Consider the following 21,032-nt stretch of genomic DNA (forward strand, 5'->3'; position numbering starts at 1 on the left):
AGATGGATTCTCGCTGTTGCCCAGGCCGGAGTGCAGTGGCGCCATCTCGGCTCACTGCAAGCTCCGCCTCCCGGGTTCACGCCATTCTCCTGCCTCAGCTTGCCGTATAGCTGGGACTACAGGCGCCCGCCACCTCGCCCGGCTAATTTTTTGTATTTTTAGTAGAGACGGGGTTTCACCGTGTTAGCCAGGATGGTCTCGATCTCCTGACCTCGTGATCCGCCCGCCTCGGCCTCCCAAAGTGCTGGGATTACAGGCGTGAGCCACCGCGCCCGGCCGAAAAATAATGCTTTATTAATACAATTGTCCTCCTTCATCCTTCCAAAGAGTGAGCCTCCTTAATAGAACCAAGGGCATGAGTAATAAAACCCATTTCAAACCTCCAGACTAATAAAGGTGCAAATTGTAACATGCTGGGTTCTTGTATACAAAGTAATTTATGCAAAAATAGTAATTTCCAGATGTTTATATGAGTGAGAAATTAAAAGTCAAATGTATGGGTACAGTGAAAACTCTCTCTCAAAACCTCAATAAACTTCCCAAATACTCTATCTTCTTGCTTACCATCAAATTTAAACTATGATAGTTATAACAAAATATTTATGTTCGTAGACATTCAAAGATCACATTTATGGACTGACCGGGGTGCATGATAAATAATTGAATCAGGCAGCAGAGAAGGATTGATTCCGAAGTTTGGCCCAGAATAACATCATTGCAGTAGTATGGTCAGTGGAAAGTCATCACAGCTCAGGAATCAACTGTGCTATTATAGATTGAAAAGAAGCCAAAAGTCTGGGTCAATTTTTTTTTATAATTAATTTTTCACTTGGTGAATACACAGTAGGTGTATATATTTATGGGGTACATGAGATATTTTGACACAGGCAAACTGTGTAATAATCACATCAGGGTAAATGGGATATTCATCACTTCAAGCATGTATCCTTTCTTTGTGTTATGAAAAATCAAATTATATACTTTTTGTTATTTCTAAATATAGAATAAATTATTTTTGACTGTAGTCACCCTGTTATAGTCAAATACTAGATCTTATTTATTCTATTTAACTATTTTTGTACCCAATAACTATCCCGTCTCTCCCTGCAACTACCCTTCCCAGCCTGTGGTAACCATTATTCTACTCTCTATCTCTATGAGTTCAATTATTTTAATTTTAGCTTCCAAAATCCGCTATCTTCCTTTGCCTGGCTTATATTGCTTAACATAATGACTTCCAATTCCATCCTTGCTGTTGCAAATGAGGGGTCTCATTCTTTATAGCTGAATACTGCTCCATTGTGTATATGTACCACATTTTCTTTATCCATTCATCTGTTGATGACAATTAGGCTGGTTCCAAATTTTGACTGTTGTGAATAGTGCTGCAATAAACATGGGAGTAAGGATATCTTTTCAATGTATTGATTTGCTTTCTTTGGGTATATACCTAGTAGTTGGATTGCTGGATCTTCTGTTGGTTCCATTCTTTGTTTTTTTTGAGGAAACTCCCAACTGTTTTCTATAATGGTTGTGCTAATTTACATTCCCACCAACAGTGTACCCACGTTGTCTTTTCTCCACATCCTCACCAGCATTTGTTACTGTCTGTCTTTTGTATAAAAGCCATTTTAACTGGGGTGGGATGCTATCTCACTGTGGTTTTGGTTTGCATTTCTCTGATGATCAGTGATGTTAAGCACCTGATCACATACCTGTTTGCCATTTGTGTGGCTCCTTTTAGAAATGTCTGTTCAGATCATTTGCCCATTACTAAATCAAATTGTTAGACTTATTTCCTGAGTTGTTTGGGCTCCTTATATATTCTGGTTATTAATCCCTTGTTAGATGAATAGTTTGAACATATTTTCTCCCATTCTGTTTGTCTTTTCTTTACTTTGTCGATTGTTTATTTTCCTGTACAGAAGCTTTTTAACTTGATGTGAACCTATTTGTTTATTTGTGCTTTGATTGCCTGTGCTGGTGGGGTATTACTCAGGGAATTTTGCCCAGTCCAATGTCCTGGAAAATTTTACCCAATGTTTCCTTTTACTAGTTTCACATTTACAGGTATTAGATTTAAGGCTTTAATCCATTTTGATTTGATTTTTTTAACTGTGAGACATAAGGGTCTAGGTTCATTCTTCTGCATGTGGATATCCAGTATTGCCAGCATCATTTATTGAAGAGACTGTCCTTTTCCCAATGTATGTTCTTGGCACCTTTGTTGAAAATTAGGTCACCGTAGATGTATGGATTTGTTTCTGGATTCTCTATTCTGTTCCCTTCGTCTATGCATCTGTTTTTATGCCAGGACCATGTTATTTTGGTTACTAAAGCTTTGTAATATAATTTAAAGTCAGATAATATAATTCCTCCAGTTTAGTTATTTTTGCTAGGATAACTTTGGCTATTCTGGTTTTTTGTGGTTCCATATAAATTTTAGCATTGTTTTTTCTACTTCTGTGAAGACTGTCATTGGTATTTTGATAGATACTGCATTGAATCTCTAGACTGCTTTAGGTAGTAAGAACATTTTAATAATATTGATTCTTCTAATTGATGAATATGGAATATCTTTCCAGGTTTTTGTTACCACTTCAATTTCTTTCATTATTTTTAAAATAGTTTTCATTGTAGAGATATTTTATTTCATTGGTGAAGCTTATTCCTATGAATTTATTTTATTTGTAGTATTATAATGGGATTACTTTCTGGATTTCTTTTTCAGATTGTTCACTGTTGGTATATAGAAATGCTACTAATTTTTGCATGTTGATTTTTGTATCCTGCAACTTTACTCTGTTTATTTATCAGTTCTAATAGGTTTTTTGGTGGGGTCTTCAAGATTTTCAAAATAGAAGATCATATCGCCTATAAACAAGAATAATTTGACTTCTTCCATTCCAATTTGAATGCCCTTTCTTTCTTTCTTTTGTCTGATTGTTGTAGCCAGGACTTTCAGTACTATGTTGAATAACAGTGGTGAAAGTGAGCATCCTTGTCATCTTACAGATATTAGAGGAAAGGTTTTCAATTTTTCCCCATGCAGTATACTAGCTGTGAGTCTGTCATATATAACTTTTATTATGTTAAGGTATGTTCCTTCTGTATCCAGTTTTTTCTGGTTATTAATCCCTTGTCAGATGAAGAGTTTGCACATATTTTCTCCCATTCTGTGTGTTTTCTCTTTACTTTGTTGATTGTTTACTTTCATTTATTTATCATGAATTTCATTTATCAGGACATTTATCATGAAAGGATGTTGGATTTCATAAAATGCATTTTCAGCATCAATTTAAATGATTTTTTTCCTTCATTCTGTTGATATGATGTATTATATTGATTGATTTGCATATGTTGAACCATCTTTGCATCCCTAGAGTAAATCCAACTTCATCATGACAAATGTTCTTTTTAATGTGTTATTGATTTAGTTTGCTAGTATTTAGTAGAGGATTGTTGCATCAATGTTTATCATGGATATTTGCCTGCAGTTTCTTTCTTTCTCTTTCTTTCTTTCTTTCCTTCTTTCTGTCTTTGTTCTTTTTCTTCTTTCTTTCTTTTTCTTCTTTCTTTCTTTCTTTCCTTCCTTCTTTTCTTCCTTCCTTCTTTCCTTTCTTCTTCCCTCTCCCCTCTCCTCCCTTCCCCTCCCCTCCCCTCCCCTCTCCTCTCCTCTCCTTTCCTTTCCTGTCTAGTTTTAGGATTGGTGTGATACTGACCTCTTACAATAAATTTGGAAGTATTCTCTCCATCTCTATTTTTTGAAACAGTTTGAGTAGAATTGATATTCATTCTTCTTTAAATGTTTGGAAAAATTGAGTAGTGAAGACATCAAGTCCCAGGCTTTGCTTTGCTATAAGACATTTTATTATGGCTTCAATCTCATTACTTGTAATTGGTCTGCTTAGGTTTTGAATTTCTTCATGGTTCAGTCTTGGTAGGTCATATTTGTCAAGGAATTTATCCATTTATTCTAACTTTTCCAATTTATTGGCATGTAGATGCTCAGTAGTCTAGTGATCCTTTGGATTTCTGTGGTATTGGTTGCAATGTCTTCTTTTTCATTTCTGAATTTATTTATTTGAGTCTTCATCTTTCTTACTTAAAGTAAGGTTCATCAATTTTGTTTGTCTTTTCAAAATCTACTTTTGGTTTCACTTATCTTTTCTATTTTTTTGTTTCAATTTTATTTATTTCTGCTCTGATCTTTATTATTCTTTTATTCTACTAGTTTGAGGTTTTGTTTGCTTTTTCTTTTCTAGTTAAGATGTATCATTATGTTGTTTAGTTGAAGTTTTTCTATTTTTTAAATATAGGAACTTACAGCTATAAATCTTCTCTTAGTATTTCTTTTACTACATCTCATACGTTTGATAAGTTTGTTACGATTTTTACTTGTTTCAAGAAATTTTTAATTTCCTTCTTAATTTCTTTGTCCACCCACTGGTCATTCAGGAGCATATTGTTTAATTTTCATGTGCTTGTATAGTTGCCAAAATCCATCTTGTTATTGGTTTCTAGTTTTAATCCACAATGTTTAGAGAAGATACTTGACATAATTTCAGTTTTTTGAACTGATTTGTGGCCTAACGTATGATCTAACCTTGAGAATAATTTATGTGCTGAGGAAAATAACTTTTATTCCACAGCTGATGGGTGAAATGTTCTGTAAATGTGTATTATGTTCATTTGGGCCGTAGTGCAGATAAAGTCTGATGTTTCTTTGTTCTTTTCCTGTCTGGATGATCTGTCCAATGATGAAAGTGAAGTGTTAAATTCTCCAGCTATTATTGTATTGGATTCTATCTCTCTCTTTAGCACTAATAATATTTGCTTTATATATTTGGTTGCTCCAGTGCTGAGTGCATATATGTTTACTATTATTATAACTACTTGCTGAATTAGCAACTTTATCATTATATAATAACCTTCTTTGTCTCTTTTTATGATTTTTGTGTTAAAATATATTTTGCCTGATATAAGTATAGCTACTCTTCCTCTTTTTTGATTTCCATTTGCATAAGAATATCTTTTTTCTATCCCTATATTTTGCATATTTTTGTGTCTTTATAGGTGAAGTGTGTTTCTTATGGTTATCAGATTTTTAGATCTTATTTTTTTTCTTTTTATCCATTCAGCCACTCCATCTCTTTTGATAGGAGGGTGCAGTCCATTTACATTCAAGGTTATTACTGATAAGTAAGGACTTACTGCTATCATTTTGCTATCTGTTTTCCAACTGTTTTGGTCTTCTCTTCCTTCTTTCCTTCCTTTATGACTTCCTTTTAATTAAGATAACTTTATCTGGTGGCATGTTTTAATTTCTTGCTTTTTATTTTTTGTGTATTTGATACATGTTTTATGACTTGAGGTTACCATGTAGCATGCAAATAATATTTTATAACCAATTATTTTCAACTGATGGCAACTTAAACTGGTTGCATAAACTAACAAACTAATAAATAAATAAGGTAAAATGAGTACAATCTCTACATTTGAACTTTATCCTCCTTCTTTTTAACTTTTTGTTGTTTCTGTTTATATCTTATTGTACTGTCTATATATTGAAAAGTTGCTGAAGTTATTATTTTGATCAACTTATCTTTTCCTCTTCTCAAGATATGAATAATTTACAAACCAATTGTACAAATACAATTACAATATTATAATATTTTGTGTTCTTCTGTGTACTTATTATTATTGCATGAGTTTTGCCCTCCAAATATTTTGTTGCTCATTAACATCCTTTTCTTTCAGATCAAAGAACTCCTTTTAGCATCTCTTGTAAGACAAGTCTAGTGTTGATAAAATCCCTCAGCTTTTGTTTTTCTGAAAGAATCTTTATTTCTCCATATTTAAAGGATATTTTTACTAGGCATACTGTTCTAGAAGAAAAATTTGTTTGCTTTATTTTAGCACTTTGAATATACCACTTCCTCTTGACATGTAATGTTTCCATTGAGAAGTCTGCTGCCAGATCTATTGGAGCTCCATTATATGTTATTTGTTTCTTTTTTTCATGCTACTTTTGGAATCATTTCTTTATCCTTGACTTTAGGAGTTTGATTATTAAATGTCTTGAGGTACACTTGCTTGAGTTAAATCTGCTTGGTGTTCTGTAACCTTCTTTTATTAATACTTGAGTATTGATATCTTTCTCTATGTTTGGGAAGTTTTCTGTTATTATCCCTTTGAATAAACTTTCTACCTCAATCTTTCTCTCTCTATCTCCTCTCTAAGGCCAGTAACTCTTAGAATTGCCCCTTTCAGGCTGTTTTTTAGTTATTGTAGGCATGCTTCATTCATTTTTATTCTTTTTTAAAATGTCCTCTGACTGTGTATTTTCAAAGAGCCTGTCTTTAAGCTCACTAATACTTTCTTTTGCTTGATCAATTCTGCTGGTAAGAGACTCCGATGCATCCTTTAGTATGTCAAATGCATTTTTCAACTCCAGAGTTTCTGCTTAGTTCTTTTCATTTATTTCAATTTTTTTGTTAAATTTATTCAATAGAATTCTGAATTCCTTTTCTGTGTTATCTTTAATTTCACTGAGCTTCCTCAACACAGCTATTTTGAATTCTCTGTCTGGAAGTGCACGTATCTCTGTTCTGTGCCTTATTTAGTTCATGATGAGGTCATGTTTCCTAAATGGTTTTGATGGCTGTGGATGTTTATTGGGCACTGAGGTGTGAGGTATTTTTTTCTTCACAGTTTGAGTTTGTTTGTGCTGATTCTTCTTGGGAAGGCTTTCTGAGTATTCTGAGGAACTTTGGTTTTGTAATCTACATATTTCATCACTGTAGTTGTATCTGCATTAGGAGGCACCCCAACTTCAGTAATCCGTGGCTTTACAGACTTGTAGAGGTGGTCTTGGTGGTCTTGGATAAGATGTGGAGGAATTCTCTAGATTACCAGGCAGAGACTGCTTTTCCCTTCCATTACTTTTTTTTTTTTTTTTTTTTTTTTTTTTGAGACGGAGTCTCACTCTGTCACCCAGGCTGGAGTGCAGTGGCACAATCTCGGCTCACTGCAAGCTCTGCCTCCCAGGTTCACGCCATTCTCCTGCCTCAGCCTCCTGAGTAGCTGGGACTACAGGCACCTGCCACCACACCCAGCTAATTTTTTGCATTTTTAGTACAGACAGGGTTTCACCATGTTAGCAAGGATGGTCTCGATCTCTCCTGACCTCGTCATCCACCTACGTTGGCCTCCCAAAGTGCTGGGATTACAGGCGTGAGCCACCGCCCCCAGCCCCTTCCTTCCATTAGTTTTTCCCAAACAAATGAAGTATCTTTCTCTGTTCTAAGCTGCCTGGAGCTGGGGGAGGGTTGACACAAGTACCCTTGTGGCCACTACCACTGGGACTATGCTGAATCAGACCTGAAGCCAGCATGGTACTGGGTTTTACCCAAGGCCTGCTGTAACCACTGCCTGGCTGCCATCTATGTTCACTCAAGGAGCTAGCACTCTACAATCAGCAGGGGACAAAGCCAGCCAGTCTTGTGTCTTTCCCTTCAGGGTAGTGAGTTTGTCTGAACCCAGGCATGTCTAGAGATGCTGTCAGGAAGGCAAAGTCTTCAATGAGAAACCTTAAGAATCCCCCTGATACTCTATTGTTCTGCAGCTGAGCTGGCACCCAAGCCACAAGACAATATCCTTTCCACTCTTTCCTCCCTTTTCCACAAGCAAAGGAGTCTTTCTTGATGGCCACCACAGGCCCAGGCCTATGGCAAGTATTGACCAGCAACTGCTGATGCTCACTCAAAGCCCAACCGTTCTTTTTTAAGCTCGTGGTAAGTGCTGCCATGCCTAGGACCCCTCCCTTGAGGGCAATGGGCCTCCCACTACCCAGAGCAGGTTCAGAAATGCCTTCCAAGAGCCAAGGCCTGCAACTGGGGACCCCAAGAACCTGCTTAGTGCTCTACCCCACTGTGGCCAAGCTGGTACCTAAGCTTCAAGGCAAAGTCCTCTTTATTCTTCTCTTTCCTTTTCTCAAGCAGAAGGAATCTCTCCCCATAGTCACCACAGCTAGGAATGTGCTAGATCACATCTGGAGCCAGCATGTCTCAGAGTGTCACCTAAAACCCACAGGAAGTACTGCCTGGGTATTTCTACTGATTATTCAGGTCCCAAGGGCTCTCTAGTCAGCAGGTGATGAATCCTGCCTTATTCTTCCTTTCAGAGAGTAGGTTTCCTCTGGCCCAGGGTGTGTCAAGAAATATCATCCAGGAGCTATGGCCCGGAATGTGGGCCTTGCAACTTTGTTTCATGCCCAGTCCTATTGTGGCTGAGCTGGTATCCATGTTGTAAGACAGAGTCTTTCTTACTCCCCCTTCTCATCTCCTTAAACAGAGGGAAAGTGTCTCTCTCAGAGCTGTGAGCTGTGCTGCCTGGCACTGGGGAAGCGGTGGCACAAATACTCACTTGAACACCCTAGCTGGTGTCTTACTAGGTTGCTTGTCCCCCAAGTCCACTGGCTCCAAGCATCATGGCTTTCCCAGGAAGTGCAGTCCTTGTGACCTAGATTGCCTTTGAAGCTTATTTTAGATCACAGAGTTGTTTAGCCCACAGTAGCGAGGCTTGCCAGACCTCAAGTTCCAATTCCTGGGGTTGACAAATCCCTTCTGGCTAGGGCTGGTCTAAATGCTCCCTCTGTGGATGTCAACGGAGTTCTGCCTGGTGTTCCTTTCCACATTGATACAGCAGCACTGAGTTCCAATGCAAAGCACCACATTTGCTTTGTTCTCCTTCCACCAAGTGCACAGATTCTCTCTGCCTTATGGTGCCACTGCCAGGAGATTGGGGAGGGGTGGTGTTGACATTAAAGATGGTCTTTCCTACCCTCTTGGTGCCTCCTTCAGTAATATGAATTTAAAACCAGGTACTGTGATTGTTCACCTGATTTTTTGTTCTTATGACGGTGTTTTTTGTATAAATAGTTTTTCAATTTGGTATTCCTGTAGGAGAACTATTGGTGGAGGTTTCTATTTGGCCATATTGCTCCACTTCCCCATTTTCCTAATAATGTCAGTTATTAAGGAAAAAGAATGTTTTATAGAGTAAGAGCAAGGCATTCTCCGGGGGAGTTAAGATATGCAGACAGAACTTGCAAGTAGCTTTTTAATATGCCACTTTCTGATTTATTCCTAAGGAGCTATTCTGTTGGGTAGTTCACCTCAGACTTAATGGTTCACTATGTCCTTCAGCTAAACAGTTTCATCCCTTGAGGGCTTAAAAGTTATTGTTACCTTTTTTTTCACAAAATTAAAACACTGAGACATATAGAAATTAAATTCCACAAAAAACAAATTATTGTTATAGATCTTATATCAGAATCATGGGTTTTGGTTTGATTTTTGTTTTACTACATAGTATTGGTCTCTGACTTCCTTCTGTATTGATGGAATCTTTGTTTTCTAAAGCTTATATCCCTATTATAAATGGTGAGAATAAAGCAAATTATAGAAATGTGCTTTCCTCAGTTTCTCAACAAACTGTGAGATAGACATGCAAGGCTATGTCTATGTAGGATGGTTTTAAAGAACTGGAAAATTATCCCAGTATTCCATTATATTTTTAATTTATTCCTAATATATTCTCAACTCCATCATAGATGAGTCTTTAGGTTCCTTCCAATGAATCTTATTTAGAAAACAACGTTTGGCGTCTCTATGTAGGTAAAGGTTTGGGATGCTTCTGCTGAGTGAGAATATTGATGAGATCTACTCTAAGAAAATTTAATATATGAAAATGAAGTTTTACAAACCAGCAAATTAAGCAATGTTTACTCAAAACTCAATGACTCGCCATAGATTGACAAATTATCGCTACCTGAATTGTAAACCTGATGTTATATATGTGTGAGAACATCTAATAATGTTAAGTATTTAATTGTGACAAATTACAGAACTATAGCACTTTATCTATTTTTAAATTAGAGTTTGTTTGTATACATATAAATATTTCCAGCTAATAGAAGATATAAATGAAGTATTCTCTATTCTAGTTTTAATATTTAGCTGTTAATTCTCTAATTTTAATCTGTATTTATTACTGTATAGCTTTCAAAAACTCTCCTTTTTACTGTGGGCATTTGCCTATATGCATATGATCTCCATTATAATGCAATATTCATTCCAGCTCAAAATTCACAAACCTGAGAACAAATGCTAAGCCTGTACTCCTGTACTTGGTAGTCTTTGTATGCAATGTATTGTAAAGCTGTCTATATGCAATGCTGTATGTTTTCTTTTGAACAATTTTTTATTAAAGATTTTACCATTGCTAAGTCTATGAAAAATAACAATTGTTATTTATTTTCATTTTGGTAAGTGAAAAGAGGGGGCACAAAGCCTTCAAGTGACTCATTTTCTACTCTAAAATCTTTAGAAAGCTCCCTCCAGAGTTTTTACATACAAGTGTTTGTGTTCACTGAGATGATTTATGTACTCAACTCATTAAAGTATTTTAAAAGGATCCTCAGCAAGGTTAGCATTAAAAAAGAAATTAATTCAGTGCTGAGAATATAAATAGAATACTGTAATCATAACAAATAATAGAAATCAGCTCTTTCTTATCCAACATAAACTTCTTTCAAGGAAAAAAAATCAACCAGCTTCCTTAATTACATTTTTATTGTGTTTTTCATTTACACCATATTTCTCTGTTAGGTAAGCTTGTCATTGCAGGCAGCTCTACCTTATGTATTGAAATTAAAATCAAATAGACTCAAGGTTCTATGATTTTTTTTGTTCTGTAACTAAACAAAAAAATATTTAAAATCTGTTTCTTAAGAAAAAATAAAATTATTTGATAGTCTAGGAATATTGCCGTACTTCAAATAATGAGTAAAATTTTTAAAAAGTGTTTATATGCCAGACATGGTACAGGATGTTTTATAATAATTATCAAATTTAATTTTCAAAACAATTATGTGATGTATACATATTTTAAGTATCTTAATTTTGCTACAATCAAAAATTCTAACATAAAGAGATTTATAGCAAAAGGTTCACTATTAGCTCTCAAATGTAGACTTCTGAGAAGAAAATGTAGCTGCAGTTTGAAGCAGTAAATTCATCTTTCTTCTCTAAATGCCATATTGCCAATCTCATGATAAAACAGTTCTTCTCTACTCAATAACTTTGATAACAACTCCTAGTGCTGCATACTTTTTTTGTGTACAGAGAAAGAAATTTTTTCCAACATTCCAATTGTTTTTACATTTATTCTATTTGAATTGGTTTGATGGGGTCCCAACCCTAACACCATCATTTTACCCAAAAGAATGGAATATGATAATTGGTTAAGTCAATAAGGGCTTAGATTAGGCGGTTTGAAGAATGGGTTGTTACCTAAACAAAATTCAGGTACTATTAGTTGAGGAGAATTATAAAATAGCTGATATATTAGTAGATAAGAAATGCCCACTAGAATATTATAATCTACATTTAATAAATGAAAAAAGTCAGGTTCAAAAAATTAATTTACTTAACAATTATTGCCCAGAATGAAGCTACCTCCACTTTGATGTTTTGCATAACCTCAAGCCCATAACCCCCAATCCCATGAAAAAAGACTGGATTTAAACACTGCTGTGAATAGTACATGCCATATCATTGTATAGGTACTTGGTTTGTCCATTATAACATACCAGATTTGTTAACTGACTTTATATGAAATATGTGTCTATCTTTAAAATCAATGGAATTATTTTAATTTTGGATTTTCTAATGAAAACAAAAATAATTTGACAAGTAAAAAAATATGCATCTATGGTATGCAATGGATTACATCCAGATTATTAAACTGTTAACCTAAAGATAGGCATATATAAAGTAATGTGGTAGCTGGTTTCCAATGACAGTGTCTAAAAATTTTTCTCATACCTTTATGTTCGTACTACATGTCAAGAGGTAGAACATATCTACCCTCCCCTTGATTGTGGGCTGTCCTCGGATGTAACCAGTAAGATGAGGCAAAAGTGACATTCTAGAACCCCAGGCTTTAAGATAACAGACAGCATCCACTTTCTGTTCTTTAATGAGTAGTCATAATATGAGAAGCCCAAGCCACATGGGGAGACCACATGGAGAACTAACTTGCCTCTGTCAATCCCATATGATCTCCCTGCCAAGTGCCAGCATCAAATGCCAACCATGTGAGTGAGCCAAGTCGGACATTCCAGGCCAATTTTAGATTGGCCCAATAGCCTGACATTTACAGCCATTCAACAATGGCCCAGAAAGCATCACGTGGAGAGAAAAAAACTGAGCCCAATCATTTCATGGAAAAATAAGAGATAATCAGATAGCTGTTTTAGGTGTTTAAATTTTGATATGGCTTATAATGCAGCAACATGAAAGAAAAATGGTCAATATTTATAAAGGTTTCTTAAGTTACAATCCCTGCTCATTAGTCCATCAGTAAAGCCCTCAGGTAAAATTCACATCTTTGTGTCTGGACCCCATTCTTTTATCCAAGGAGTACTGTTCTGCTTCCTACTGTATTAATCCACAGCCTAGTTTGGCCTGCACTTTCTAGACCCAGAATCAGCATGGAAATTATAAAAAGTCCTCAGTCTCTTAGAGCTGGACAAAGTTCAGAGTTTAAAGGACAACTACATTTATATTATTGTATTCATAGCTATCTTTATCTCTTTTGTTACCTGGACAGATTCATGCAGAACTTATTCAAGAAAAGCAAACCCTTCTCCATATGCATTTTGGAAAATCACTTGCAGCCATTGCTTAGAATTTTTAATTTATTTTGAGTTCGGGTTTCTCTCTGATTGAAAGTTTATATAACAAACTCGACTTCTGATACTAAGAGATGAGATTCTAAGGCAAGAATCATTTAGAAGATACTCCTTTATTCAAGAAAAACAACTGATTGTTACTTTTTATATAATACTATCATCACTCTCCCTTTCCCTCTCTTCACCACTTTATATTCAGAAAGTTTGCTTATAACTATGTTATATCCATTTTGGGGAGGTCTATATTAGCAGAGAGAGTTTTCCCAAAATTTTTGACTGAGTAAATTCATTAATATCAAGTACTTACAGATTATATGATTTCACTTTTTTCATCTTTAGTTTTTCTGACCTACATGAGGCCAATAAAGAGCCTAGAACTGAGAACTGAATTTGGAGAAAAGACGTTAGGTATGATGGTCTGAAAGACATCAGCAGTAGCTGACGTGGGATTTACCATTTTTAGTATTCAATATATATTTTAATGTAATGTGCCATCTGTAGTGCACCATAGAAATGCAAATCTCAAATCATATTTTTCCAGTAAGTTTGCTTTTTTTCATTGCATGGACAGAGAAAACTTTTAAGAAGTTTACCATAGCTAAGTTAGATTAGAATGAGTAAGTATTGGACACTTACAATTAGTCTGTTGGACAGACTAATTTTTCAATAGGCATATGATACTCTACTGTCTTATACAGTGCCCGTCTTTTCTCTAGGCCAAACATAATTTTGGACTCCCATTGATTAAGATCCTCTGATTCAATTTAAAGCAAATTTATTGATTGGCATAGTCAACAAGTTTTCATATGAACAAAATGTATATAGCAAATAATAGGGGACCCCAAACTGGCATAAAGCATTTCAAATGTTATTGAATTTCGATTTAAAAATAAAATTAAATAAAGAAATTCAAGATTTTTTTCTATCTTGCCGCTCATGGTTATTTTATAATATTTACACTGAAATTTATCCAAATTTAGCCTTTAGAATATACAATGCTCTAATATTGATGTTATTAGCTACTCATAGGAAGTGTTAAATATATTGTATTCTAACAAATAATAAAGGCAAAAAATCAATACCTGCTTCAGGAAGCATTTTGTTTTTAACATGATATGTTTGAAAATAAATAGCATAGAGGGCATCTGACTGTATGTTAGCCCGAGAGGTAATTTGCTTTAACTTGCTGAGCCTGTTCTCATTTGCTAACAACTCCCAGTTTCTATTTCATAGGATTGTTTTAAGTCCTCATTGCGCATTTTAAGTTCTGTTTGAAAGAGCTGCATCACAATTCTTATAAAGGACTTGTTGAATCATAAGCTGTTTCCTTAAGCACCAGTTTTGTGGGGGACCTTGTGCCAGGCACTGGGCCACATAAATGAGAATCACAAGGACCAGGATTAAGAAGAGACAGGTAAGTCCTCTTCTAGAACGTAGCAGTAAGGAAGCACCAACAAAATAAAATCGTACTCAATATAATTAATAGTTAAATGCCGTATTTTTACAAAATATAAACGTAAATGTAAAATATTACATAAATAGAAGGTGAGTATGACTGATTTACTCTTTTTGTGTCAGGCTCCAGTGTGACTCAGCACAATGCTCACAGCCCATGCTCTCAAGAATCTCAGCTTAGGAGGAGGCAAAGAGGTAAAGCACAGGTCAACATGCAGTGTTGGACTACATAGAAAGTACATATCCTTCATTAGTGCTGGCAAGACAGATGAATTAACGCCTTTCAGGGGTAAACATCCTATCTATTGATATTGATATTGATATTGTTACTGCCGATGTTGTTAAATTACTTTTATGGAAAGAAATACGTGATGCCCAGGTCTGCCCAAAAGAGACCTCCTAAATATTATTTGTTTCTTTAAATATCTTCTCTCTCTTATTATTAATTGGTAAGGAGAAAAAGAGCTAAATGTTTCCAATTTGAATGTGATGTGCTCCCATCTAATTAGCAATTAAAGAGTTTTTACAAACTTAATGAATCTTCATTCCCTTCATCTGACTATCTCTGTTGCATTTTTGCAAATCAGCATGCACACAAAAATACAGTTTCATTGAGTTGCCTGACCTAACAAGCACTGAACATTTTTTATCACATTTCTCTGAAAGCTTCAGCATTTTAGTACTGACATATTGCTAATGTGAGGAAATATGACTTTATTCTGCTGACTACTAATTAATCTTTATAATTATATCATCTCTCAAGCATAATCAAAATCAGATGCGAGAAATAGTGGCTCTAAGAAACATCTTTATCTGCATAATTGTCTTACTATAAGAAAAGACTTCAACTGAAGCCTCACTTTGAGATAACTGATTGACTTGGTAATTATTGTTCTCAAATTAAGAAGAGTTTAAAAGAAAGAAAAATAAATTTCATGTGCATGTTATGCACTGAGTTTCAATGAGACATTGAAAAGTTCTGAGAATATGTTTTTAATAATAGGAAGAAGCCCAGGCATGGTGGCTCACGCCTGTAATCTCAGCACCTTGGGAGGCCGAGACAGGCAAATCACAAAGTCAAGAGATCGAGACCATCCTGGCCAACATGGTGAAACCCCGTCTTTACTAAAAATACAAAAAGTAGCTGGGTGTGGTGGCACATGCCACCTGTAGTCCCAGCTACTCGGGAGGCTGAAGCAGGAGAATCACTTGAACCCGGGAGGCAGAGGTTGCAGTGAGCCGAGGTCACACCACTGCACTCCAGCCTGGCGACAGAGCGAGACTCCATCTCAAAATAAGAAGAAGAAGAAGAGGAGGAGGAGGAGGAGGAGGAAGAGGAAGAAGAAGAAGAGGAAGAAGAAGAATGATGATAATAATAATAATAATAATAATTTAGGGCCTACTCTAAATCCAAGATGATTTCATCTCAAATTCTTTAGCTTAATTACACATGCAAAGACCATATTTCCAAATAAGATCACATTCACAGCTACCGTAAATGAGGACTTGGGCATATGTTTTAGGGAGCACTCTTCAACCCACTAGATATATTTCAAATTTTTTGCTAATAATGACAAAAAATGACTATTAATATATCATGAATTATAGAAAGACAAATAGAAATCAACGTATTTATAAGGGTTAATTTGTATCATAAAATAATTCTTTTCCTGCAAGAGATTAAAATACCAGAGAGACAAGTACTTAAAGGAGCTGCATTAAAGGAGAAAAATAACATCTTGGTTGGGTTTAGTATGTATTTTACTTCAATTACCTATTGCTGGTGAGAGTGAGATCATTGTTAAATGTCAGAATGCAGACAGCAATAAACTATACTGGATGCTAACTGTAGGAATTTTTTTTTTGTTTGTTTGTTTTTTCCGGCATTACCTACAAAATGCAAAGAGGTCCTTGCAGGGCATCAAGCCTTGCAATTAACAAACAAAAGGTATATATTCTACTGGATGAAATAATAAACTAACAGGAAGAGTGAATTTGCTGCCTTATTTTGGAAACATGACTCATACCTTTTAGATAGGTTTTTCCAATATCATCACCTTATCTCTTTCCAATCATGTTTGATATTTAGGTTCAGACATGCAGAACTAACAGTTATTAAAAGGAGTGTATGCCAGCCATATTTCCAGTTAAAAAGGAACATGACAAGTATACCTGAAAAATAAGATGAATGGCAGAAAAGAGAAATATATTGAATGCTAAAAAAATGCTTGAAGTCAATTTCCATGGTGACTTCAGAGGTTTACTGGAACATATTTATTTTGGCATACTTTGTGACTCAGACAATCTCTCAGTTTATTGGCTTCTGACCACTTGCTTTCAGAATCTAGGTATAGTCTGGATTACTCAATATCTCATCTGGTTAAGAACCTGAAGTTCAAAATAATGGAAGGCATACTTGCTTATAGGAGCAGGGTATATTATTGAAATATTTGAAAAGTAGATCTGTATAAGGAAAGTTATGAAAGCACTGTTTATTTATTTGAAGAAGTAAAAATGATACTTCTGACATTTTCTAGTTGGAGGAGAATTACTAAAGGAAGAACCATGAAAAATCTAACAATTATGAGGAAAGGAAATAATAGTAACAACTAATTGTTTAATCATAGAAAAAAGGGAAAATTTTTAGGGAACTATTTATTAGATTGATTCAGCTTTGACGGTTATTTGAGTATTACACAAGGTCAGGAATCAGAGATCAGAGATGGAAAGGTCACTATAGAACATGAATAACTTTCACATCTACTTTAGAGAAAACTTACAAGCTAACTTCAAAAAGTATTTGTCAGTCCTAGACAAGTTAGTATGTCCTAGCATAATAATTGGGTCATCTTGGGATTGATAACAGGAGTACTATTAAAGTCAACTCAAGTGTACTCAGAAGTCGTTGAAAACGTGCTAATTATGCTTAGAAGTGTGGTGACTATCCAGTATTAACCCCTTTCCTTATCTACCAATCATTTCACTTACCTCCAGTCCCTAGGACTCCATTTGAAGGACTAGTAATGAACTTAGCAATTATTCATTGAGTAGCAACTATGTGGGTGGAGGTTCTAAGGAGCTGTGAAGTTGCAAAGATTAGTAAGCTATAAATCAATTCTTTAAGTGTTTATAATTTAGAGACAGAATTAAGATACCTACAAAAATAAATATAATGCAATATCTAGAATACCAAATATCATGAGGAATCACAGAAAACAATTAGTAGTGAGTTTCAACAAGCGAGAGATTATATTCTGTTTTCAGGAAATGGAATTGAGGGAAGTATTCGTAAAGGTCTTGGCATTTTTAGCAGAGCCTAGAATAAAGTAGTTTGGATCTGGACATATGAAGAGTGGACTGGGAAAGGGAATTCCAGGCAGAATGTACACTGTGGGTAAATGCAGAGGCAAATAAATAAAAGAAATGTAGAAGAAGTGATTAATGGATTGATAAGAAAATGCTGGGAGGATGTTAATAGACAACAAATATTCAAGTGCAGATTAGGAAAACCTTGAATATCAGTTTAAGGAATTTGCACTTTGTTTTATAAGTCCTAAGGATTCAGTGATAAATTCAGGGAAGTAAATTAAATTATCAGACAGAGATTTTAAGAAACCAATTGCTTCTGTGATGCCCTCCAATTGATGTATACTGAATATTCTTTTCTGCTTTTTGTAGTTTTTTTCTTACCACTCAGCACCAAATATATATATTTGTTCATGTGATATAAATAATCATTGCTTAACAGGCATGGAAAAGAACTAACAGAATCCAACAACTATCAATGTGTTTTGAGTGGAACTTTCCTTAAAAAAGTCCCCCAAAATGTGTTTAGCTATTTTTAAATAAGATCACTACTGGCATGGGGGAGGAGAGGCAGTAGTTCTTTAACGTGTGGAACTGCAAAACATTTAGCATCTGTGTCTTGGAACACTATATATATCCTTGCCCACCACCCTCCACAAGTCCTTGTGCCAACCACAAAATTCCCACTCACATTTCCAGATGCCCCTAAGTATGTGTGGGAACATGAGCGAGAACATCCCTTAATTGAGAACCACAGGATCCAGCATATAATAATTACACATAATGTTTGTAAATAAAAGGTCTAATACACATGCTCCACCATGTATTCTTTTATGTTTCCTTCATAAGGAACACTGTAGTGAAGGAATTCTGTTCTGAATAAACTAAGAAACCCATATACCAGATATCTATTTTGGATTTAATAACGGATAATACTATAGTTAAGGCCCTTAGTAATTATGCTATAAAGAAATCCTTTTAACATTATACAATTTTTTTTATTTTTTTGATACAGAAATTCCCTATTTGTTTAATATCTAACTAGCCTTAAGGTTAATATTCAAAATTATTGATAAAATGCATTAGGAGATCTGATGATAGATGTCTTAAGAAGAAGATCAGAGTTTCGGAAGGACATTCTCACACAGATCTCAGTGAGTCTTTGCCCACCTAGTCTATTCAACTTTGCTGATCTCCTTCTTTTCTTTACTCTCTCCACTGCCAATGATTTGTCTCCATACGTGTGAATTTATTCAATCCTCAATTTCCAACTAAACATTTTCAACAATTGTTCTTGAATAACACCAACAAGAATATAAAATGTTATGTCTATACTTCATTTGAAACATGTATACTGTATTTTTAGTTTAACTATAGAAATGTACGTTTTATTTTACCAATAGAATTTTGGAAATTCTAGCCACTTTTGCTAATCTATTATCTCTTCTCCTTCTTCTTCTTTTTTTTTTTTTACTTTCTGTTTCTTCTTTTGTCCGTATCTTTTTCACAGAATGAGAATGCAACACCTGTAAGGCATTTAGTTCTAGTGACATTTTTCTCCCTTGCATAACTTAGCTGTTAAGCACACACACATATATATACACATGTGTATATATATATATATATTTCTTACCTTTTTATACATTAAACATACATATCAAACACTTGGAAACAAAAACTGTTTCTATAATATATGGGTATATTATTCCAAATGGCTAGTATTTTGCTAATCATGCCCCTCTAATTAGCATTGCCATTGGAAGTAAAAGTGTTTGGATGACACATAAGCATATTAGTCATATGAAGGTGTAATTTGTTGTTTCGCCTGCCAAGAGAAAAAAATCACATTCCTAGAATCCAAAAGAAAGGAAAAACTTGACAAAATATTAAGAATGAATAAAAGAAATACTATAATTTGAACACCTACACTGTGCCACGAATTGTGTAAGGCGTGGTAAATGTCTCTTACTTCTCAAACTCCCCGGGAGACACATATCAATAATTCTTATTGACATTCTTATTGACGTTGTCCTTCCATTTTAAATATTAGAAAAGAAAAACAGAATGAAATTAACTCACTTGCCCAAGGACACATAATGCATTAGTGGCATGAGTTCATGTTTGTTTAACTCAATATCCTGGCTCTCTTCACTACCTCTTATTTCTTGTCTATGACAGGCCACAGCCAATCTTTGGCATGTTTCAATTTGTTAGCTAGGTTACACATCCCTACTCAGCTTATTCAAGGAATCATTGCAACAAATTAATCAGTAGTAAAAAGCCAGATAGAACAGTATTAATTTACTTTCTTATTTTCTTTCTACGTAACATGTCTTCGACCTATTTCTCTTCTTAAGATCAAGGCCAGGTAAAGCCTTAAGTGATATAAAGTGATATCACATAACAATGAAGTCACTTGAAAAATGCGCATTTTAATCTTCTCTACTTCTTACTATCTATATGACCTTGGGTCCTTTACTTAATTCCTCTGAATCTGCTTTCTTTTATCTATATATAGAGTGATGAATGATGATATCTAGCTAATACAAGAGTTCTTCAACATATAAGATGTAATAATATGTAGATATTTTCTACTCAAACCCTACACTCAGTTGGCATTTAACCTTCTTTCCCAGCCCTCTAAATTCAATTATTGTATCTCTGGAAATATATGAATTCCAAAGTGATAATATAAATAAGTATACAGGAGAATGTTGGTGGATTTCTTTGATGGCAGAATTAAAACAATCAGTAATTGATGCTATATCAGCTAAAAAAGTAGAAGCTGATTTTTTAGGATACTCCATGAAAACAAAATGTTGAGTTTAATTGCCAGAACTGAAATTCCCAGCATTAATACTGACAGCATTTATTTCCACCCTTTCTAAACTCAAAGGTAATAAGGCTGAAATATGCAGTTCCCACATGTAAGATGAATTCTTGTGTATCTGTGTGTACAGTTATTTTTAATACCTATATATTGATTTCAGATTTACCTCCTATTCCAGAGGGCATAAATATGCAATGGCACTATTCATAAACTCAACCAATGGCACAATCATTTTAATACTGACATGCTTCAGTACAAATAAATATAATTCAGAGAAAATCTTCCATGAATATTCCTTACGGAGCTGAAAAAAACGTTATCTGAAGCAAGATGTTACTATGGGAGGATTATATTACGTGCACTGTGTTTTGGCAATGCTTTGGGATACAGTCATTAAATAGGTTGGCTGAAAATTCATTTTACTGGTTAATTAAATCCAAGAGTTTGCAAGAAAGGTGGTCATATTATTTTGGATTTTATTTCTTAAAACATTAATATTGAAATTTTTAAAAGTTATGAAGGGGTAGTTGGGAATACTGACAAATTTTACATAATCTCTTTTTTAATGCAAGGTTTTTGCTCTGTACTAGTTTAAATTTTTATGTTTGAAAGGGAGTATATTGTTCTTATTCTTGTTGCTTTGTTTTGTTTTGCATTACAAAGCAATACATTAAAAACACC

At 34.7% G+C, this 21,032-nt stretch overlaps 2 long non-coding RNA genes across 3 annotated transcripts in view; one reads left to right on the top strand and one right to left on the bottom strand.

Moving 5' to 3' along the window:
• LOC104008467 (uncharacterized) overlaps nt 1–11,925 on the bottom strand; it is a 28,213-nt gene extending 16,288 nt beyond the window's left edge. Inside the window, exons 1-2 of the long non-coding RNA XR_683063.5 lie at nt 11,892–11,925; nt 642–766 (exon numbers count right to left, since the gene is read on the bottom strand). This is a non-coding gene — a long non-coding RNA (uncharacterized LOC104008467). The remainder of the gene's footprint in view (nt 1–641; nt 767–11,891) is intronic.
• A 119-nt stretch (nt 11,926–12,044) lies between these two features.
• The window catches only part of LOC104008468 (uncharacterized), a 47,372-nt gene continuing 38,384 nt past the window's right edge, over nt 12,045–21,032 (top strand). Inside the window, exons 1-2 of one of the 2 annotated variants that reach the window (XR_010147532.1) lie at nt 12,045–12,163; nt 14,339–14,504. This is a non-coding gene — a long non-coding RNA (uncharacterized LOC104008468). The remainder of the gene's footprint in view (nt 12,164–14,338; nt 14,505–21,032) is intronic. The other variant, XR_010147531.1, reaches the window with a different exon arrangement.

This window comes from Pan troglodytes, chromosome 9 (assembly GCF_028858775.2).
Source record: "Pan troglodytes isolate AG18354 chromosome 9, NHGRI_mPanTro3-v2.0_pri, whole genome shotgun sequence".
Taxonomy (NCBI): domain Eukaryota; kingdom Metazoa; phylum Chordata; class Mammalia; order Primates; family Hominidae; genus Pan; species Pan troglodytes.